The following is a 23,918-nucleotide window of genomic DNA, read 5'->3' on the forward strand; positions in this document are numbered from 1 at the left end:
TTCTCTTTAGCTGTGGGTTTGGGGTTTTTTGTGTGTCTAGTGATGTAAATTTACCATACTATCCACAAAGCCGTGAATCATAGTGTTATATTGAAGATGCAAAGACGGGTTGAGGTGGGAGAACTTTCTGTTGCAAAGAGAAAGATGGAGATTTTCCTGGATGAAATCAAAATCTGTTTATGAATCTCGGGAGGGTGGTTCCACTCTCCTGTTTTATAGGAGAGTAAGGAGCCAAGAATATAAGAATATAAGTTTCTAACCCATACACATAGTAATACATTTTATGGACCCCGTGAACTTACCAGGTGTCGGGTGGTAGCAGATTGATTGCATCCGTGCCATTGCAGAAACTTGGATGTATCTTTTTTCTTTTTAAACATCATTGTGAATGCCATTCTCATTATATCTACTAAAGCATAAGCGAAAGCACCTAAAATAATATCTATCAGTTGGATACTTGATTTAAATTGATGTAGATGCTGCTTAGAGCAGAACTCCACTGAGTGCGTACACTAATATTTAAGAATTTCTGTAATCAGGCTTCAGTTGATGGACCGAGAGATGTACTCTGGTTTATTATCTGTACAAAGAAATTGCCTAAACTGTAAATAGCTGGTTGTGCTTTCTGTCCAGAATGTGAGCTTTCTGTTTGACTTGGTCCCTGAGAAAGAAGTATTAAGCTACAATAGTGATTTTGATTTGAAGTTAAATGCTGAAAATTCATTGTGAAGTTGTTAACAGCAGGGAGCTTCTTTTGAGAAGAACTAAATTAGAAGCTTTCAAATCTTTTAGTACTGACAGACTAAACGACCTCAGAAAATGATTCAGTTTCTGTTCTATCCCTGATTCATCAATAGTTGTTTTCCTTTCTGGGTCCATTATTCATAACAAAAAGATTTCAGTATAAAAGAGAACTTTACCTTTTACAATTAGCCTTCTCTTCCTGCTTGCTTCACTCCCTGTTGCCACAATCTAAGCCACAGAAATACAGTATTGAATGACTGGAATTTATGAGACAATTTAGTTTTGGGAAGTGAATTTGTTGTTTGTGATGTAGGGGCCCGTCTGAGCGGCTGCAGCCTGTATATCGGTGGCAGGAATGACAGACAACCCTTCCCAAGCGACTTTGCTAATGGGAGGATTGCCAGCTGTGCCGCACTGCGTGCTGCCTGACAATGGTTACTCCTTCTTAACAGTTTATCTCTTGATCTACATGCCACCTCAACTTATATCACCGAAATGAAAACCGGGCACTGTGCGTGAACCTGCTGCTGAATCTAACAACCATTTTGATGCTGTCATAAAACTGCAGATTCTTGTGTAGCTTAAAATATACCAGATTGCATCTCTTAAGCTGTTATGTTAATGCTCGGTATTTATGTATGTGCATTACCTAAAAGATGCAAAGTTCTCAAATGGAAAATAAAGAGTCTACAATATCTAATCTGAAATGCATCTGCAGCATCTATTTATAAGCGAGGTTTGAACTGATGAACTTGCCTTATGCTGTGCCTCCCAAACAGATGCCAGAGATAGTCAGTTAGTCCAGTTATAGAGATATCATAAATCTGGTACAGCTTGAGATGCTGTATAATCAGTGTTTGTCTAAGTCAGCAGTACTCAGCGGCGTGGCATGGTGGGGAAAATCCTAGGTTTAATGCCTGGATGGAGAAAGGGATGTTCTGGATATATGGCCACTATGAAGATGGAATTTTAAGCCATTTTGTCCAACAAAGGCAATTACACAATCTACTTAATACTGATTTTTTTACATATTTCAGGCTAGGCATGTCTTATAGACAGCCCTTAATGGCAAATTAATTTTACTTTAGTCTTTTGTGATTGACTTGGTCTCCTGGGGCTATAAATCAAAACAATTGATGTTTAGCTTGTTTCAAGTTCAATCGCGCCCAAGCCTTTGGCTCTGATGAGCATTTTAGTGTACCTAAATTGTACACCTACATTTTAGGTGTAGGCTCTGCACCAATGGGGAGCAGGTGAGGCAAGAAATATTTTGTCATTTTCATTTTCCCTCGGGGAAAATAATCTGGGGAAGGGACTGTAATCCTCCAGTGACTTGTTGGTGAAATGGGTGGTGGTACAGAACCCGAAAACAGTCCGGAAGAAGAAATCTCCTCTAACCAAACTGTTACTGGGTTAGTCCTGGTGCTCTATGGAGAGTAAAGAGAGGGGAGAAGGGACACAGAACACAAATTGCGCTGGTGGGAAAAAGCAGTAACGCTTCAAAAACGCATAATGAAGCATTATTGTGTGTTAACAGTGGTACTTGTAATGTGTTGAGTGAACAGTGTTCCAGCATCTGCCAGGAACCTGTTCTCGTCCTGCTGCTCTCAGAGCGACGTGTCCCTTTGCAGGAGTGGATTAATTTCCCATTGATGTTTACTTGCTGTAATTTCATACGGGGAAATGTACAAACATGGGCAATGTCCTTGGGAAAATGCGGAAGGGATGCCAGAGCGGGGCAATAAGAGGGACTGTAGCACGCTTGAGGTTGTATAAGATATATTAAGGAACTGTGATAGGTAGAAATCATGCCTGTTTACAGTTCCTGCAGCTGAAGGAAGAAAATATAGTCTTAAAATACTGCCGAGCAGTTCAACCAATAAATAGATACATTTTTCTGTTATACTTACAACGTGGGTTTCGTATTTTGCCCATTCCCCTTGAACTTCCACTTGTAGAGATCTTTAAAAGTCTTTGCTTGGATCTCTTTGCTTTAATCTTCAGAGAAATCTTAGAAACCTCAAAGCCGCTCCTCTGTGGTTAGCCTGGACACAGGTTGTTCTGCCGATGTCTGTCTTACTGACTCAAGCAAAGGTCTGGGTATTAAGACTTCGTTATCAGATTAGAGTGGACTTGCTCCATTATCGGCACTGAAAAGCATTTTATCCAGCAGTATGATCAGAAGGAGACACAAACGCATCTGTCCTTTGTCTGAGGACTTTCATTCCTTTAGTTCTAGGAGGAGTCTTCATATTATTGCCTCAAAGTCCAGTGTTTCAGAAGCCAGTTTGATCTCTTTGCCTTAGATGTTTTGTAGCAGTGACGGGACATTTACTTTTTATATCAGGTAGCGCTCATTTACCTGTATCAATTTCTCTTTTCTTAGCATCTGCCTATTTCCATTCCGTAATCGCAACCTATTTTTAATATTCAGAGTTCAAGCAGGTCTGGATGTGATGAGGTACGGGAGCTGTAAGATTCATGCGTCATATGTAATTCGTTAATACTCAAAACTTGCCTTTCCAAATACATTTTTAATTTTTACTCAGTGTTAGTATTTCTGTAAACATTCTTTTGGAAAAATTGTTTGCCTGAATACTTAAGGAAGTGGAAATAGCATGAAAACTACTCAGAACAATTACATTCCCTAAATAAAGAGTCCCATAAAATATGTTGAGGCAGTTGCTCTAAACCTGCTGTAATTATGAGGTTAAAAAGCACAGTACAAGTTCTGCTGACCTTGTAAGCCCGTTTCTCAGAGGAGAGCAAAATCAAAGCACCTCTACCCAGATTTACTGAGCTGCTCGGTGGAACTTACTACAAGGCACTAATCGATTAAGCCTGTGGTGTTTAATATTAAACAGCATCCCTTCTGTCTTAACCTGCTTTTGCTTTTCTGGCTGCTCATGAGTGGCAGAATTTTATAGAGAAAGAGAATAGCATGAATTTTATAGAGACAGTCCTTCAGTAGAGCTAGATGGATACTGAATTAAATAATAGAAAATCTTACTTTGCTGCTTCAGCAGGGTGGGGGAATGGGGATATGAACCCTATGGAATAAAGCCCATCATTAACTAAAAATATTTAAAACCAGCACACGGTTTTATATTCTGTTGTTTTTCCTGTGTCTTGATCCTCTAATGGACATTTTGACGTCTAAGGCGAGTATCTCCCAGCTGTCCCGTGATTTTGCCGTATGTACTCTAAGGCCAGACCTATTCAAAAATGCCCGTTCTTTGGAGCTTACGTATTCAGTGTATTTTCTACAGCATTAAGAACAGTTCATCGTACGTGGATATTTAATAGAAAAGTAATAATAAAAATCCTCTAGTGATGTGCATTGACGTTACTAGCAGAGGGACTAGTGCTGCACCCAGGCAGGCACCAGCCAGCCTAGAACATTGCGTGGATCTGCCAGGAGAGGGCACGTGTTACCCAGGGCAGGCCAGGGCTGCCACTGCTGGCCTGCCCAGCTCTAGAACCGGAGTGCTTTCAGGCACTAGCCCAAGGACAGGCTTGACCTTTTTCCAGTGTCCAAGGTAGGTTGCTTGCTCTTACGGGCTGGCGTTCCTCATGGCAGCTTGCCCAAAAATCATTAAGTGACCGCCATAAAAGAGAAGCCTTAAGATTTCCACCTCAATATGAGAAAAACCCCTTCCCTGTGCGGGTGCCAGAGCAGGGGCACAGGCTGCCCAGAGAGGCTGTGGGGTCCCTTCCCTGGAGACATTCACCCCCCGCCTGGACGCGGGCCTGTGCCCCTGCTCTGGGTGTGCCTGCTCACGCAGGGGGTGGGATGGGATGATCCCCAGAGGTCCCTTCCAGCCCCCACCACTCTGGGATTCTGTGATTAGCTGCAAGAGTTTTCAATCTTGATCCTACTCCATCTTAACAGGGTTCCTGGCAGATCTAATTTCGTTTGTGTTGTGTGGGGTTAATAGCTTGATGGGTACAGGGATATTAATAAATAATTCTTAATTATAAGGTGTCTCAAATTTCTAAAAGGGGAGATAATATCGCCTTATGACAATATTGTGCATAACACAGCTAGCCTACCGGATGAAAAGGGATAAAATAATAATTTGCACAGTCAGATGTTTTGAAGCCACAGAGGTAGCTAACAAGATTTGAACATCATTGATTAATCCGTGAGCAGAACCAGAGCACGGGCAGCGAGATCAGCAAAATAACCTGCTGGTGGGTCAATTAAATCTCTCTAGTAAACAATGCAAACAAGGGAAATTCTGCTTTAGGCTTTTGCTGCCTGTTCCTGTAGCAGTAGCTTATTCACTACTAGACAATTCTAGTGGTTAAACAGTATTTGGGGTTTTTTGTATCTTCAAAGTACTGTCTATCAAACAAGATTTTGCAAGGACTGTTGCATTAAATTTCTGAATTATCCCAATTTTAGAGAGTCAGAATAAACAGCTAGCCGGGCAAAACTGGAGCAGAATTTCATAGTTTTCAAACATTTACCTGCTGGGACCACTCTATCTTGGACACTGCCTAAGACAGACATATTTTACATGTGTTGAAAACCAGGTGATTTAGCACACAAATCATGATGTGATTTTTTAAATTTTTAATCTCCCGTCAGTTGTTTTGTTTTTAAAAATAGGCTTGAAGATTCCAAATCATTATTGAATGCCCCAAAAAGTGCTGGGGGGGGTGGTCGTGATGGTGTTGGGTCATTTTGTAGCACCTCTGATGCCTAGTCATGGACCGGTACGGCATTTGGGTCTTAGAGACAGGGGTGTATAACTGACCGCGTAACGGTTCGAAGTTACCGTGAAGGCCAGGAGTTGAGATCCAAACTTAATTAAGCTGACACAGATTAAACTTGGTTCTTCTGTATTTACAGAAGCAGAAGGACTCAGTTCAATATAGAGACATATTACAGAGGAGTGCCTTAGATTAGTTTTGTCCGCAGTGAAGCGTGCAGCAGTCAGGGATACGTTTAGAACCCTGTTTCTGTTGCTTTATGAAAGTCTCAGGTGATGCTGGAGATTGCAGTGCTCCAATTTCTTTCTTGTCCTGGAGAACATCCAGAACATGTTATCAGAAGTTGGTTGCAGGCAAAAAAGACAGCTTTAGAAGGCCCATCTGAAGTGCAAAACACTGTACAGACTAGGACTGGTTTAGCTTGTGAAAAATAAATAAAAATAAAAAGTGGTTTTAGATTACATCACATTAAAGCGTAGGACCATATGGCTTAGCTCTGTTTAGCTTACTAAAAATACAGTGTACTCCAAAATATGCCTCCAGTTTCCCTTCGAAAACTCTGCTTCTCAGGTTGTCATGGGAGCTTATGACAGACCACTGAGAAGGAGATTAAGGAGGAAAGAAAAGAGGGAGCTCTGGGCTCAGCGTAGTTGTGGTGGAATGGAGGAAGGGTAAATGCAAAGTCACTTTGCCAGTTTCTCCGTCAGAAAGCTGGTACAATGCAGGAGAGGAAATACGCAGAACACTCATACCGCCTGGACCGAAGTGCTCAGAAGCATCCCCCAAGTTTGTAATTTGCGGTCCGTTGTGGAGTGTATAATTCCCCGCCTTTCCTTGCAACGGAGAGGTCTTCACTGCAAGATCCCGCGTTCGGGGACCCGACGGCAAAGCGCTGCATTGCAATGCGTTGCAAGGAGTTCACAGGACTGCCCCCGTGCAGTTCTGCAGTATCTGGGCTGTGCTATAGATGCTTCTGCTGTAGTAGCACATCTAGGTTCGTTATCCAGGGGAGCAGCCTACATTCCTGAGAAAGTACTCCTGTGAGTTTGTCTCTGTTTGCGCTTTTCCTTGGCACCAGCGCTTGGCCACTGTTAGAGAGTAGGAGTCCGGAGTACTGGAATAGCTGAAATATTTAAGGCCAGTCTTATACTTCAATAGACTTGCACTGAGGTTGAATTTGTTCCAGCTTCTACATATTTTTAGCTATTGTAGCATGAAATTTCACACCCCTAGTCTGTGGCTTCAGGGCGGTAGCGCTCGTGGCCAGTTTACCGAGCTCCATAGGACTAGTGGCGTGAGTACAGGGTGCAGTTCTGCACCCATTCTTTTCTCATTATTTAATAAAACGTGTTAACTGCCATAGCCTTGCTTTTCAAGTAAATTTCGACACATTTACAAATTTCAAGCGCAAAGGGGGATAGTTTGCTGTGTAACGAGAATCGTCACGAGTCCCCACTGTCCTGGGCAGTACGTGTATTCATCAAGGGCTGCTGGTGGTGAGCGATTCTGAGTAAATTGGTATAAGAAACTGAAGGGAAAACACAGCACTTACAATGACATTTTTAGCTTTGTTCATGCGTTTTTGGATAAAGAGGGTATTTCTAGTGATCTGATTTCTTTCTCAATTGGACTCGGAAGAGCAGATTTACATAGAGAAGGAATAACGTGAAGTTTATGCAATTTTACCATAGATGTAAAAACTTAGTCGAGGTATGGCAGGGGAATGAAATGTCAGGGTTATGACTGGGTAACTCATGTTATTAGCTATGATTCAAGATGAACACTGTACCCACTTCACCTCATTTGATTTAGCTGCATCCTCCTTAATGCATAAAATGATCAGATAGTCACTTGGGGACATTTTTCTCTAAATCATGAAAAAGTATTCATCTACCCCCTAAAATTAGTTAAATTATTTCCATTTAGCTGTGATTTTAAGAAGTCCCACAGTTTCAGATGCAGCTTAACAGTTTTGGTTGCTTTTATTTTATCCAACATTCCACTTCCGTAACCGAGAGGGTTACTGTGCCTGGTCCCACCTTTAGTGACGACTGCCTTGGGTATGCCCGTGGGTGGCTGTTCATCACTGCTCTGGGTTCCACCAAACCCTCTGTGTACGTTGGACATGGACACGCACACAAAAAAAGGGTCATTTTTATTTGCGACTTACTGCAAAATAGTCTTATAACATGAAGTACTGGTGGTATATCAGAAGAGGGGAAATACTGTGGCTGACTTAACTACGAAGAGCGACACACCAGGTTATTCTTCATACTTCCGCTCTATGGTGAGTTTTAGTATTGCTTCAGTGTGCTTTCAAGATAGAAAGGAAACTGCTCTGTCACTTTTTTTTTTTAAAAAAAAAACAACAGCCAAACCTCAGACCAAAAAAGCCTGCAGGAATGCTTCAGGCAAACAAACCCCAACAAACCAACCCCACAACCCAACCTATGCCTGTTTCCGTACCCGATAAAGTATTTGATCTCGTCGTACGCTGCTGTGTTACGTCGTTCCAATAAACACGATCCTGCATCCTTTTCTTCCATTCCCAGTTCTCCAGATTTAGCCTGGATAGTTTCTGCAGTCTACTTCTTTTGTAGCCAATTAAGGGTGTCTAATTTTACAGCAGAATGAGCTGATGTGATCTTTTTCATTTCTGTGATATGAAAAATCATTGGAGTTAGTGTATAAATGAAAAAGAATATTATCTACATGGAAGTGAAATAGCTGAGTTAGATGCGTAGAAACTGCATGAAAAAACTGTCCCTCTTCTAAAATTCCGTAAGATTTCAGCAGTACCGTTGTAATTTGAAGCATACTGAATAATATGTATGTTTATCTGCCATGGTTATGCTGAAAGTGAGGAAGGGAAGACCTTCGGGTTCAGTGTCGTCGTTCGACAGTGCGTGCAGCCGGCGTAGCTACTGCTTCAGTCTCTTGGCACTCACGTGCGTGGGAACTACTGCTAGTGAGGACTAGAGTTAGGAAATCTTCACGGGGCTCTGGAAATTACTTCAAGGATGTTTGAATGCACCGATTTGTGTGTGCAGGAAATCATAAATGCGTGTGGAAATATGTACCGTTATCTACGGGTTTGAATTTTAATGGCATTTTGTGGGTTCCCTTTTGAGCTCTGCCATTCTCGGGAGTCAGTGTGGTGGTCAGAGAACAGGAATATGGACATGGAAGTAAAGAAATTATTTCTAATCCCAGGTTTTGCTGTGCGCTTTACCTTGGATACATTACGGTGTGTCTCCAGTGGCAATTACTGGCGATAAGTTTACTTCCCTTGGAAAATACATTGAAGTCTCAAGTTGAAAAAGCTCTATAAATGAGAAATATTTGCATTATGGTGTTAATGGTGGTATTTCAGTAAGTTCTTACTCATGAATGGAATCATAAAAATTTCTTCTGCTTTTTGTATATCCAGCGTGGTTGTTTTTTCAACACCAGACAGTATTTTGAGTTTTCTTAGGGATTTGAAACTTCAGAGTTGACTTTGCTGACAGCGGCCTGTGCAGGTGGTAAAGAGGACGGTGACAAAGAATTCGGTGGGTCAATTTTCGTCCGAAGTTGTCAGTTCGGAACGTTGAAAGGCGTCAGATCGCTTTACTTGGTCTTTCTGCTTCTGGCATAACTGACTGATAGATTTCAGAAAAAGGTTAAAAGGGGTTAATATATGTCATGTTTTCAGTTCAGTAAGGCTGGAGTCTGGAGATGCTGTTTGCCGCTGTACACAGCTGTATCTGTAACACAGATTTCTTCTTTTCCTCAGCGTTTTGGGAGAGGGGTGGATGCCACCCTTTTAACATCTACGAATAAATGTTACTGCACGTTCTTCAGATTTCTCCTCTGTCTTTCACGAGTATGGACTTAGGTGCAGCTGAGAAATGAAGGCGTAAAAAGAAATACTAGAATTCTGTGCTTGTGGTGTCTCCATTGTACCCAGATTACACATGCATATAAATTAATATATTTAATTATATATACTCGTTACTACAGGCAGCTCCTGAAACTGAGCTCACAGTCATGAGTTAGTCTAAATATTTGCATGGTGATGCCATTACAGATATTAAGGACCAAGCATCCTCCTGACATATGTGCTCTGAATTACTTTGAAAAGCGTCAATAACTGCAACCTGTTAAACGAGTGCGCTTTTGATAGCAGACCGCTGCTTGTACAGGTCTGTCTTTCGGGGCTAAAACATTTGTTTAGGAATTGGAGGTTCCTGTGGCGTTGCAGGACATGCACTCTGTGCAATCCCTGTGTGGCAAGGAACGTGCCTGCTTTTTCCTATGTGCCGCATGGTAAACGCGTATAAATAAGGAACACAGCTTTTTTAATTTCAGTTGCTGGCTCGTATGTGCTCATCAGTTTCTAAACAGTATGTGCTCCTCCTGTAATTTATTGACATTATAAATGAAAAAATGGATAACCTGATCAAAGCATGGATAGCAGAACAGGAGACATAACCTGTGTGCATAGATTTGGAAGGAGAAGGGCCGGAGTTCAGGGCAGTAATTCAAGTGCTGAAGGACCTAGAAAAAAGAAAGAACGTAGGAAGATCTGGGAAGGCCTGTAAGGAAGCTTATAGGCTTCCTCTAAGTTTTCTATGTTACCTGGTTTTCTGTATTGCTTTAGATGAGTTGGTCCTAACTCCTCAGCAGTCAGTGGGGGCTTTAGGTACCTAAAGAACTTGGTGAAGGTGGGTCTGAGTTTCTCTTTGTTTCCTCTCCCGGTCTGCAGAGCAATGCCAGTAGCACTGCCCTGCCTCAGAGGCAACACGCGTCCTGCTGTCAGGGTAGCCATAATTACAGATCACAAGGCAGATCTGGGAGGATGGCAGCCAAGTGAGTGGGTTTCTTGATTTGGAAAAGCAATTATGACCTCACTATTGTGACTGCTTTGAAAATCACCTGTCAAAGGCGTAGGGATATCACATTAATTGCTATTAGAAGAATCACAATACTTACTTGTCAAAGCAGTATATTAAGCCTGATATGCCTTGCTTATGCCTTAAATTCTCAATTGACCCAATTAACCTAATTAGTCATGTTTGAGGGTGGACAAAAACGTGGGAGTCCTACAGAATTGAAGTATACCCTGTAACATCCTGCTGGCTTAAATACAATCACAATAATGCATGTTTTCTACAAAGAATTTAAGTATCAAATCCATTGAAAGCCTTGGCAGAGCGCTGTGTCCAGCAGCACGGCCGTTACTGTGATTCTGTTCAGCTTAATATATGCAAACCAGACACTTTCAGTAAATTGCAGCAATAAAACTTTTGTTCCAGCAGCCAAGTTAATCATTTGAGTCTTCACTGGAATGCCTGTGTGTTTCCATGACAATTGGATGGGTTTGTGATTGACACACATACAATTAGAATCTGCTCTTCACAACTGTAAATTGCAGAGACCTGAGGAGAGCTCGGTCATATTTTTAAACAACTTTTCATGACAAGAATGTTAGATTGTGACTTCCACCAGAAAAGGTATTACGATTTGTAGGTCCTAACACCAGTGAACACACCAGAGTAATATTAAGATTTATTGTGGCCTTAGCCTTAGATTTGGATCCCACCGAAATGTGAACTCTTATTCTTTTACTGATTTAAACCTCCGTGGGTTTGGTGATTTCTTTAACTAATATCTAGAGTGAAACTCTCTAGTTCTGGGACAAGCTGATTTCCCAGTGCCTTCACACAGAGCTGTGCGTGGTTAGCGGTTGGAGGGGCTATTAGGTTTTATAATAATAAGGTTATGCATATACCAACTCTAAGAAAATACATGCTGTAGCATTACCAAAATTTACAAAAATTTATGGACACTTCTGTGCAAAATTAGATTTTTATAATAACATAAAATTCATTTTATGTTATTAAAACTCTGGTACTATTAATCAAAGTATGTTAATAGCAGGGTTTCAGTAGATAGTCTATTTGCTTCTGTGCTTTCTTTTAGTGTCTGTGTGGCCTCTGCTCATACGGAAGAGTCCATCTCCCTTTCTAAGGCACCAAAAAACCTAAGACTTAGATGAGGCCTAGAGGGAATAACAGCTTGTTTTATTTTTATTGGGGGGATGTATTAGCATTATATGGGCAGCTTAATATATAGAAGCTTTTCAATTTTTTTTCAGCCTACTTGGGGCGTTTGCATTTTTTTGACATCCAGTAAAATATTATTTGTTCATTCATTACAATTCTAGCGAGTCGCAGACAAGTATATTTTGATGCAATTTTTCAGGGCTGATGTGGTGTCACTATATCTGATACTATATTGATAGGATCCATTTAATTTCTGTATGTTTTTTTTGAGATCTGAGAAGCACCTACAGCTTCTGACACTGTTGTGACTGGAAATCAAAATATCTTGCTGGTTTCCAAGGTACTTGTATGAAATATATTTTCTTCTAATAAATAACTAGTCAAGCTGAGGTTTTTCTGAGACCAGTATTTTTGGCCTCATCAATCCTTTGCTGCATTTTTGATGCCACAGAAACCAGACACGTCACTGAATCATTCAGGAGGAATAGTATAATGAGAGAGGAGAAAACTAGCACCGGAACGTGCGTGGTCTGCCACAGCCTTCGGATGATGAGCCAGGCTGGAGGCTCATGCTGCTTGCATGAAACGGCATGCGTTCAGACCGAGAGAGCAGATGTGCAGCCATATTCTGTCTCTTAAATCTAAAGATTATAAATATTTAAGATGCAAATAGGATTGGTGTGATGGAGTTATCGCTTCTGTATTTTTGACAGTTGGGCCTGTTGGTCAGTTCTGTCGCTCTTGGCGCTTGTTAAGAGGACACTGTCCAGGCGGGCAGAACTAAAATTAGATCCGCCAGCTTTTTTACTGCTCTGTGGGTTCCCATGTCGCCTGACACCCCGTTCTGCCTGCTCCAGTGCTGTGAACTTGAACTGTAATGAGGTGTGTGCTTTGAGAAAAGGGCTCTGTAAGGCATGGTGTCTGGGTTACATCTGAGACCGAGAGATCAAGCATGCAGCGCGGTGTATCCGAATGCCACACCACCACTTGTTCCTCTGACCTCTTCTGTTCTCATTTTATTTCTCTCTCTTCCGGGAGCAGAAGGAGAGAGGTTAGGGGATACTGAAAAACCGATTCAACAGGCGTATCTAACGCGTACTTATATAAATTTTAAAAGCAGTGCGGTTCCACACTTCCTAATCTTACCAGGAATGTCTGTTAATCCTACTGTCAACATGAAAAGCAGGAACTATCGCGTGGTGCAAATGTATGTGAATTGTTTACCTGTTTATTTCTCTTCTTCTAATTACCTGTTCCCTTTCCTGACCGAGCGGTAGCTCTGTAGGACAGATTCGGTGTGGGCTTTCTTCACTGGTAACCTTATTTTCCCTTGTTCTTTCTCCTTGCTTTTCCTCCGCCGAGCCACAACGCAAGTTCTCTGCAGTCACTAAATCAGGTTTCAAAAATAGGAATCGGTCCGTTGCTACTTCATACCTTCTAATATTCCTCCGGGTGAGTTATCGCAGCAGCCGCAAGACGCGCGCGCTGAGAGGGATAAATACAATGATTCAGGCGTACTGACAGTTCTCTGGTTTTAGCTCCAAATGCACTTTGGCACACGCTTCGTTGCCAGTTCACGCCTGGCACTGCTGCTTCTGTTTACGGTGGAAATGTGGGTCTCTGGAGCGCCTTTCCTTGCCAGTGTTTCTGTGTTCTTCCCACTCACAAATTTATTTGGTGTCAGCATGTTTCACTGCTGGGCTGTCTAGCATGTGCTGAACTCCTCCATACTATCCCTCTGTATTTACTTGGTTAATTTGGCCTTTCAGAGACATCTTTGGTCTCTTGTTTGTGTCGCCACTAGTAACAAAATGCAATATTTGGGACTCTGTGAGGTCGAGCTGTCACCGAACTGGATTAACTAGTTTACTGTAATTGCCAAATTTGCAGTGATCTGAGTGTGCAGGTTTTAAAAAACAGGCAACTATTGAAATAAATCTCCTTTTTTTTTTTTTTCTTTTGCTTTTGTTTTAATACTGGCTTGTTGTACTGTCAGAATCCGAACACGCTTTCTTGTTCAGATTTTCTCTAGTGCATCCTCCCCAATATTTCTTAGGAAAAGCAACAAGAAGTTGCTTGTAATTAGCAAGATGTCAGCGTTTTAGAAATATGATTTAATTTCAACTCCATTTGCCTTAAAGATAAATATAAAACCACGTGGGTCTAAGAAATCGTTTCAACCTCTTTACAGTAGGATTGTAATAACTTTTCTACGTCAGAAGAGCTACAGCAGTACATGAAATAAATGCCAGCACATCTGAAATAGTCTGACTACTCATGCCCTTTGATCTCCTGACCACTTGTGTGTAGTTCGCTAGTCTGGGGACGCTCCGTAGCTTTAGCTCCATAGACATGCATCCGCTTGATCCGTTTGCTGGAAGACTGTGCACCTCCGACCGTCCACGAGAGCGCTGTGGAATCCGCAGGTTTGCTGTGGGACTTCCAGCTGTTTCAAGGTAGTGTTCTGTGTTCTTGTTCAAAAATTAAAATAAATCCTGCTTCATGTAAATAACTCCAAGAGTGGGAGATGTGACCGAGGCCTCGTTCAGTCGTCTGCCTTGCCTGCGGACGAGAGGAAGGCATCGCTCACGTTAAGGATTAGCTTTAAGATTCCGGAGATTGGCTCCTCAGTCATGGCTGTGACCTTCAGCAAACTGTCACCCTCTGTGTGATCTCTCCCGTCTTGCCTGTACTTTGCATTCCTCTCTTTTACCTTTGTCAGCGTGTAATGGTGGCCTGCGTATCTGTGGTAGAGGGCTTTACGCCAGTTACAGCTGCCGTTGTGGTAGCGACTACTTTAAGTGTTGTAGCTGTCAGCACAGGCTAGCCAGACTGCTCAGTGCGAATCCAGATTTATGGAGAAAACAGAGTTCTTGAGTACAATTTTATTCACAAAATGCTGGTAGTTGTTACGCTTCCTTTCAGGCTGGTTTTCTTCTTCCGTTTGGGCACAGCGAGTGTGCTCGGAAAGAACTGGCCGTCTTTCAAGTACCTGTTTTTGGTGAGAAATTTCCTAGCTTGACGAAATATCTGGGAGCTGCCTTTTGTTCAGAGCTGGGGCCCCGTCAGTTCAGTTGCCAGGCCAGCAGATGTTAGCCGCTGGCAGGCAGCGCCGCAGAGCTGCCGTGCCGGGGTGATGCCGGGTGAGCACAGAGCCGCGCGAGGACGCTGGCTGCAGAGCGCTTCTGGTACTGAAGTCGTCATGAAACCCTCGCGGCGGCGTGCTCGTTCCTGGCAGCTGATCTGTGTTTGTGGGTACAGTAAGATATTAATTGCAAACTGCAGTTTCCTTTTTGAATTCAAATTGTCGACAAAAACTTTTATTTATTTATTTTTTATTATTTACTTCTAAAAATTCCAGCTTGCTTTGGGAAGTGTGTGCTGAAGGAGTTATTTAAAGACACTCTTTACTTTATGATTTGACTGTACAGTAAATTAGTTTAAAACCCAGTAGGGTAGCCATGACACTCGTGTATTAAAGTTCCCTTATTTTTTTTAGGCAAGACCTTTCTCCTCTTCATCAAAACATTTTCAAATAAGGGCCAAATGGGAGAGCTTAATTTCTCGGTTCTTCTCATCTACTATTTCAATTAAATATGACAGTGAATTGCAGAGGTCGCCTCAAGAAATTAAAACACAAACCCTTGGCTCAATTCACAGCTGGAGCCTGCTGTATTTTGTGTCTTGCAGTCAGTGTTGCACTCGGCTGTTCCCCCACAAATTAAACCATTTGCTTCTCTGCCTTACTTCTGAGATTGCTCCTTTCTTATTTTCTCTCCTGGCCTCCTTCAGTGTCTTCTGTCCTTCTGCTCTGTTAAGGCTGGAGCCTGCTGGTCCCCTGCGCAGGGGCGGTAACCCCGAGTGGGGAAATCAAGCTCAGAAGCCATTTCTCACCCTCCGGGCTGTAAATTGGACTACTCGTTGGGTTAGGAAGCTATGTAACACTGAAGTTAAGTCTTCAATAAGTAAAGATCCTTTGGCTTTTCATGATATTTATGGTTGGGGGTGGCTGCACTGAACATTCATATTTTTAAAATCACTTTAGTGGTATTTATATCACTTGGAAATGTTAAAAATAAATTTAATCATGTAAAGTCACTGTATAATATAGTCTTTAATGAACAGGAATATGATTACTAGTAACTAGAAACTGCTGTTTTATTTAGCAAATAGCTCTTGTGCAAAGCACATTTTTCAAATCTAAAATAATTCTTACACAAAATCAAGTTTATTAGTTTAATGTTAAGCTTACATTTGGAGTTGAACAAGTTGGTGTATAATGTAATGTTAGGGGGGAAAAACATGTAAGCTGTAAGAAAAGAAAATAAACCTATACGCAGATCTTATATGATGTTAAATTGATCTTACTGATTGACTCTCTGTCTCAAAATCTATATTAAGTGCAACATTCTTCAGCAAATGTATTTGAAAGAGGAATGACACTTTTCTGCCGGTCCTCGCGAAGGGAAAATGTTGCTCTGGGAGTGGTTACTGAAATTTGTATATGGTGGGTAATTCAAGTGGGTGATTCAACCCAGATTGAAAAAAAAAATCTGGAATTTTATTTACAAACATGAACCTAAAGCTTTATACTCAGCGTAACTCTGTCGCCGGCACTTGCCGTTCTTCTCGCGTTGTCCGTAACTGCTTGGTTTGCCGGACGCCCTGCTCGCACCACCGGCGCGCCGAGGGCCGGTGCCTCTCGTCCTGGCCTAGCAGGGCTGAGCGGGGCGTGCGAACCCCGCGGTAACTCAGCTGACCCCAGCGGCTCCCGCAGCGCCCTTCAGAGCCGTGCAGCGAAGGTCTCGAGGGTCTGGTTTTGGGGCAATCGCGCACTCACGCACGCACAACTGCTAGGAACGCGGAACAAAAGCATCGTAAGAGGTTCCTGGTGTTAGTCAGTAACTTAAGTGCTGCTGTCTGGGGTTTTTCAGCAGCAGGTACAGGCCTAACTGTGCGGTTCCGATCCAGGCTGAGCAGTCCTGGAAGCGATTACAGAACCGGGTCCGGCTTGCTTTGCGAGGGGAATCTCTCCCCTGGAGAATATAAGCAGCTGCAACCAGTGTTTCCCACAATCACTGTGAACTTTACTGGCACTAGTGTTGTATTGTCACTAAAACCAGGGTTTAATTTTTTTTTCTTCTTTTTTCAGGATTAAATTTCATTATATGTTTTTGGAAGATCACCTTTGCTTCCCATTTAAAATGAATAAATTTATCCTGTTTCTGTAAAACGTACGTGGTGACTTTGGTTACCCCATGAAAAAGTATCATGTTTGATCGGGATATCCTCAATATACTGGAAAACAAAATTAGGTAATTAATCAGCTGAATTAAATGAAACTCCGTATTAGCATACAATAACAAAATTCCTTCTCAAAATTGGCATAAGAGGTGACCAAGTGCTGTGTTTTAATTTAATTGGGTGAGATGAAGTCTTATGCATATTAGGCTGTAAAATTTTAAATTACATTTTTTATAAAAGATGTTCAGCTACTGTTTTATTGCTACATAAATTCTTGAAACAATATTTCAATAACGAGGCAAAGCCTTGCTATGACATACACGTGCGATGCATATGTGCACCTGTGTGGTGTTAGATTCTGCGGATACCTGCTTGTTTTTCCATTCCAAAACGCCCCTGTTTGTAATGAGAAATATTAGGAAAATAGCACTAGCAGCTGTCAGCAGGCTCTTGGTGGGAAGGTTATTATGCTTTGACTTTGAAGAGTTAGGAATGTATAATTCATGGCCACTTGGTGGATTTTGCAAACCTCCCCGTTGTGTACAGTTGCTAGTCTGTATGACATGATGGAAAACAAATCTTGGAAATACTGTCATTTAGGTTTGTGGCAATCAAGAAACTGGAGTTTTAATGCAACTTCTCTGTTTGATGTTTAGGAGAAAATCCTAGTCTTCTGTTAAAAACACTAAACTGTCTGGGCTTCTTATAAATATTAATTTCCCAAACGCACAAAAGTCTGTGACATTTCCTTCAGTAGAAACGATTAGCTTTAATTTTACTTGCTTGTATCATGGAACATTGAAGTGAATCACTGTACATTGGCTTTTGCAGTTCTGTATTTCATAAAATCTCTTTTAATACGCCATGTCTTTATCAACGCCCGAACCCCATCGAGGAGAGAGGTGCATCTAGTTTGCCAAAGTTAGTTCAGCCGTTGTTTCCGTAGTCAATGATTTACATCACTGTTAGCGTGTAATGACTTGAGCAACATTTTATAGGCTGTTGTACATTTTCAGTCCTGACATTTTAAAAAGCCACAGTTCTTATCTACGACACGTCTGTGTGCTGATGCATGGGCTCTTTACCGCTTTCGTAATATTTATATAAAATTTATTGGCAGTAACCGCCGTTACCCAGAGCACCTATGTTGAAAGGCCTGTGGATCCACCCATGTCGACGGAGCCGTTCAGGGGGGTTTTGTAACTCTCTGGGCGTTTTGCCACTGCCTCTGTCCAAACTGTGTCCGCGTTTGGATCAGCCGGTTTGGTTAATGGTTGCTTGCTTGATGTCAACATGCTGATTTACATTATAATTAAGAATGAGTGGGAGTTTATAAGGGAACTCAAAGCTCATAAGTAATGCAAAAATAATGCCGTTTTAAATAAATTTCTAAAGATAATTGAGTGTAAATATTAGAATATCAAACAGCTTGAGCCTGCCTCTTTTGATGGAAGGCCTTATAATGAGCGTAGAGATGTTGTTAAGTGTGTTGTGTGGTAGCTGTGTTTGTATCGCATGTTTAAGTGGAGAGACCTCACTTCCCATGACTGTTTCATATGTTTTCATGCACATTGTGACAGCATATATACCCGTACACCGCACTGTAAAATGTAGATACCTTGTGTTTGCCGTCTGATATCCTACATAAAAGCAGAGCTCTTGTCAGGCAGAATATCCTACAGTTCTCTGTGAAATAAAATAGCGGTTTAGCAAATAAGGATATACGGGAGAAGGAGCTCAGAGGAAAAAATTCCTTCTCCTCACCTCCTTGTCTCTTGGTTAAGGAAAGTAAATCACAGCAGATGCGAAACACAGCTCCAAGAATACTATTCAGCTCTGCCTGTACTTGTGGTGATTTATCTGTGGCAAAGCCCCTGCCAAGGAAAACATACAATTGCAGGGTATGCGCTTCGTGCAATCAATATGGACAAAACACGGACAGACAAACTGAACTCGGGACGAAGGGAGGTCTTTTCCATTGGCGAAGCTCTTGTTAACCGGAGTTGTGCTCTCTGCGATACACTGCTGTAAGCGAGAGAAACGTTAGTCCATTAAGGCTGATTTTGGGTTTTAAGAGTGCAGCGAGGGCTGTAGCTATGAATCTGCAGGTAATTTTTCCTGTTATCAAATAAATTACATCATCCAAATTCTTTATTAGTTATTCTAGTGCCAGAAATGCCAGAGAGAAGCTCATTTGAGTGACAAAAGGAGCCAAAGATACAGGCTTCCCGCTCGTGCCCTTGGCAAGGTTTCCCAATACGTCCTTATAGTGGTACTGCAGCTGAACTGAAAAGTGGTCTGCTTGTCTGTCCACACCATTATATTGTCTCTCTCACTTATTTCGGCCTTTACTACTTGCCTCACGCTTGGCAGCTTTAATTGCACCTATTTCTATGCGCGGGCGAGGAACCCGCTCGGTGCCGCAGACGCGTTTCGTTGGAGGGCTCGTGGAATGCTGCCTCCACGTCGCTAACAAGCAGGCCAGCGCGGCGTGAACCGAAGGCCAAGCAAGTCCGCTGAAGTCAGTGGATTTACCCGTGCTTTACCTACCTGAAGACTGCTTCTCACACAGCTGACCGCGCAGTGATCATTTTCAAGAACTGAGCGCGTGGTCAGAAGCTTTTTGAGTAAGAGACCAAGAAGATACGACGAGCGGATCACCAGCACAGCCCAGGCTTCGAGGATGATGCGAAATAAGGCGTTAGGAAAAACTCACGGTGGGACAGATCGCTACGGTTCCTTCCATTGGGCGGCTTGTGTGAAAGTAGCGATCTGTCACCGTGGCATTTGCTTGCGATGCTGCGGCAGCAAAATTAGTCCCTAAGCATTCCTGTAGTCCAAGAAGCTACTCACATTCTCACCACATTAGAAAGACATTTTAATAACTACTTCTGTTCACTGGAGTAGGGAAAGAACGAAGTGGTGGTTGGGATGCGATTGTGGAACTTGCTGAATGGCAAGAAATTGTTTGCTCGTAGCTGCTTTACTTTCACATGCATTTTGCTGTGTCAGTGTCTTGATGTTCTGTTAAGTTCCTTATTCTGAAAATACTTTTCCTAATTAGTTGTTATAGCTCGGGATTAATTGTCTAATTTCATTTTTTAAGTCGTTTGGTGAGCGAACGTAAAACTGCTCAGACTCCGTAACAGTGTGACTGGGGTAATTAGTTACAAGTGAGAGATAACAAGCAATTTGAAGAGGCATTACAGGTTTTTCTCCACCTTTCTCATCTGAGAGCTGTAAGATACTTGATTAAAATCACCAATAAAAGTATGTCATTGGAATAAAGCAGCATTTTAGCAATGAAGTACAGGTGTTTTATTAAACGTCACGTGGTCCAAGCCGGTGGGTTTTTCCCCGCTCCCCTGCAGTACAGCTCAGGAATGGAAGTGGGCAGCACAGGGTTGGAGGGGACAGCACGATACAGCCGTGAGCCTTGGGAAGCTGCGGGCTTCCTGGGACTTTGGGCTCAAGCTCTCAGCTGGCATCAGCCGATAAAGACCGACGCGTGGTTTCCCAGGGTCAGTTAGGCTGCACGCATGTGAGTGTGATGAGACCGGCACGGTCCGTCGGCGTTAGCGGATCCTGCCGTTGGCCATAACCCAGGCAGCACGTTAGGAGCTGTCACTCACAAGCCTCAGCGGCATAGTGCCCGTCTTGGAAGGGAGGTGGCCCTTGTGGGCTTGACTTGCTGTCACAGATCCTGCTGGCCCACCTCTTTGTTTTATCCACAGTGTGGATAAATGCGTTTTTACCATCTATTATACAATTACCACGTATTGGCGATGCAGCCTCCTCCAGACTTGCTTTGATCTTCTATTCTTATCTTATTGCCAAACTTTCTGGCTGCAAAAGGCATTGAATGTTTTAACAAAAAATTCTGCTTAAAGAATAAAATGAAACAATTAGATTTTTATTGAAAAGACAAGTACTTTTTTCTTGATAATCAATGCTAAATTTCAGCCTATACAAATGTGATTATCACTAGAAGACCAGTCATGGCTTGGACGTTTCTATTCTGAAGTACCTCATGATATTTATATATTTTTTAATGAGATCTTGTGAAGTAGGAAAAGGCAATTTCTTCCCAGATTATATGATAAAAAAAGGTTAAATAGCCCATGGCCGTACATGAAGGGTGTAGTGGACCTGGGTCTTACCCAGGTTGTCCCAAGACAAGACAAATGCCTTAGGCTGCTTGTCTTCTTGTCTCTGAATCAACTAAAAGAAAAAATACAGGTGGAAAAGGAGGAAGGAAAAATCAAGCTAGATACTTTTTCAGTAGTTTTTGTCTGCTCCAGGTGATGCTAAACATAAATTGTGAATTATTTCTGACTTAAAAATGGAGAATATTTTAATAAAATACATAAAATTAGTCTACTTAGAGGAGGTAATCATATTCTGTTATGAGACAAAAGCTAAAAGAAATTAGGCTTCAAAGAAACCCTTGGCTTCCATCAGAGACATATAATTTTGTTTTAGCACCTGTTTGGCTACACAGAGTCTGAAGGGTTGAAGTGGTTTCCTTACGGACCACTGCCTTGCGGTACCGCCGAGCCAAAGGAGGAGCGGAGGCGAAGGGTCTCGTGATGAAGCCGTGTCGCAGGCTGGAAGTGGAAGGGTCGTGGCGTGTCTGTTTTATGGGTAAACCTTAGCCCAAGCGGAACTAAGCAAGGGTGATCTGCAGGAATCATCTGCTCAAAATGTTCTTGGTCTCAGAAGCTGAGAAGACGACTGGGAATCCACGACAAAGCATCCTGCTTGTTACCTGCATGGGAAATTTCTAGGATAAGAAATGCTGTAATGGGAATACTGCCTGAAGCTCTGACAAAAAATGAGATGTTGAAAAATGCTGGTTTCTTGCTGGTGAATTTCAAAAGGGGATGTCTGTCTGCCCCAGTTTCTCTTATTTCCTGCTGCTATAAGAAAAAATGTCAAACGATATGAGGTGTATTTATGTAGCCACAGTTGACATTTTTAGAGTCACTAGATGGTATTTAGGCCTGGATGACTGAAAATACTATGGTGTATGCTTACGAAGGAAACAGTTTTGGCTTTTAAATCTATGAATCAATGGGGAATTAAATACATATTGGATTAAATTCTAAGTTTGGAAATGTTTGATGCATGCACATATGGGTGGCGCTGGGACAGAAGTCAAGAGCACTGGAATAGCTAGTTAGCCAAACGAGCTCTTCCGACGGAGTTTGCTTTCTGTACTCCAGTTTTATGGGATTTTCTCAGGGTTTCAGGGGATGGTGGAATAGACGTTGGAAGTAACACCAGTGTGACTCAGGAAGGGAGGGGAACCAAGGGGAGATAAAACTGATCTATTTCCAACGTGTAAATGTTATCAATTATTTAAAGATAATCCCCTCTTCCTACTTCTCCTCCATGGAATAAAAATGTCTTTTTTGTTATGTTTCTCTGACAGAGTTATCATCGAACCAAGGGCAAATTTCTGTATTAAAGCCACTACAAGAAAGGAACACTAGAAAAGGTATTGTGTTTCTGCAGTTGCTCACCAAGTCTCTCAACTATTTTGCTGCTTTGTCATTATGTATGCTCTTAAATCATTGTCCTTTATTTTTTAAATTATCTTTACACCTCTCGGAAATTCATTAGTTTGGATGCTATTGAAGGCATGCTAAAACTTGTTTTAAAGTAGTGGTAGAACGGTTATGGGGCAGAAGGAAGGAAATATCCATGATACATCTTAAAACTGTGGAACTAGGACAGGAACCTCTGTAGTTGTATATTGTGGTGAGAGCTGAGGCACTGGCGAGGGTAAAACTCGGGTGGTAGCTGAGGGCAACAGGGATGAGAGTTTTCTCTTTTGTGACTTCACACCATCTCTGATCCGTGTCTCCCTTCACCTTCAGCCACGGAAATGCTCGTTTAGTTGCACTCCACCCCTGACAGAGCAGGGAACGTCTCTTACTGCGTGACTTCTTTCTACGGCCACATTTACAGCAGGTGGACTCTAAGCATTTGTTTCCTGTCCTGTTCTCAGCTTGTGCTCCTGCTTGCCTAAGGCTTTTCGGTACCCGAGCAAGCTAGAGTAAAGCCTATGGTTACGTCTGGCATCCCACCTCTTTCTGCAGTAAGGCTCAGACTCGTAAGACATGCCTTCCTCTCTCCATTCCCTCCCTGCCAACTATATCTTAGCCTTTCTTGAGATGAAAGGCCAGTCCTCTGGTTGCTTAAAGGATGACCACAAGCATTTTCAGCTCTTGTAAATTCACCTCAATACTTCGGCGTGTCTGGTTTGAATCTGGGGGCTTGGCGGTGAACGTGGGATTAAATATTAAAGTACTCTGCTGCCTGCTTTCCTCAAATATTACTCCCCTCTATGTACTGCTTTATTTTTCTCAATGTGGGTGATTATAATTTTAGCCAAGCATTCTTCGAAAATAATCCTCCAAATAACAAGTATCATGTTACCGATTTTTATAGGTTTTTCCATTTTCGTGTCATTATTTTTAGATTAAACACTGTCCTTTATATTAACTCCAAACTGAAGGTGTATATAGCCCATTGCAAGTCTCAAAGCTGTAGGAAGGATTCTGAGCAGAATTTACACTGTATTTACTGTCTGAATTGTTTGCTGCTTACCTCTGTTACTTATATAGTCTTAATGGAATGAGTTAGAAGTGTTTGTTATAGCTGGAACATGTAGCTATTTCTACAGTGCAAGATTTTTATTTTGATACAATAGAGGGAATTTGTTTTAAACATTTGAAGTGGCTACACAGTTCGAGCAAAATTATTATTTTCCCCACTCATTACAGTTATTGGGAGAATGGTTATTAAAAAGGGATGTTTGAATAGCAAGTTGGTTCTTGGAGCAGATCTTCAGTGATCTGGAAGAAATATTTCTGCTTCCAAATACTGTAATTCGGCACTAGCGATAAGTGCATTCCTGGAAAGAAGTATTATTGATGGGCGATACAAGCTACAAAAAGCATTAAGATTTAGTCAGAGATACAGAAGTAGGATAGCCTTGGAAGGGATAAGGTCAGGGTCTAACCGTGGCTGTCTGGAAGAAAATGATCTGTTGAGGGACCCCCTAAACCTACTACTTTCCCCAGTTCCCATTGATTTTCAGGTCAGGGTCAACCTTGGCACAGAAGACGTAGTTCAAATGTGGTAGTTGTCCAGTTG

At 42.0% G+C, this 23,918-nt stretch overlaps 1 protein-coding gene across 7 annotated transcripts in view; it reads left to right on the plus strand.

The window, feature by feature from the left end:
• Positions 1-23,918, plus strand: part of ARVCF (ARVCF delta catenin family member) — a 284,187-nt gene that overhangs the window by 79,685 nt on the left and 180,584 nt on the right. For 6 of the 7 annotated variants that reach the window (XM_075110135.1, XM_075110142.1, XM_075110138.1 and 3 more), the window contains one exon: positions 22,189-22,254. The exons of the other annotated variant lie outside the window; for it this stretch is intronic. The gene's annotated coding sequence lies outside the window, so the exon portion shown is untranslated. The remainder of the gene's footprint in view (positions 1-22,188; positions 22,255-23,918) is intronic. 7 annotated transcript variants of the gene reach the window in all.

The sequence above is a fragment of the Phalacrocorax aristotelis genome, chromosome 15 (genome assembly GCF_949628215.1).
Source record: "Phalacrocorax aristotelis chromosome 15, bGulAri2.1, whole genome shotgun sequence".
Lineage (NCBI taxonomy): Eukaryota > Metazoa > Chordata > Aves > Suliformes > Phalacrocoracidae > Phalacrocorax > Phalacrocorax aristotelis.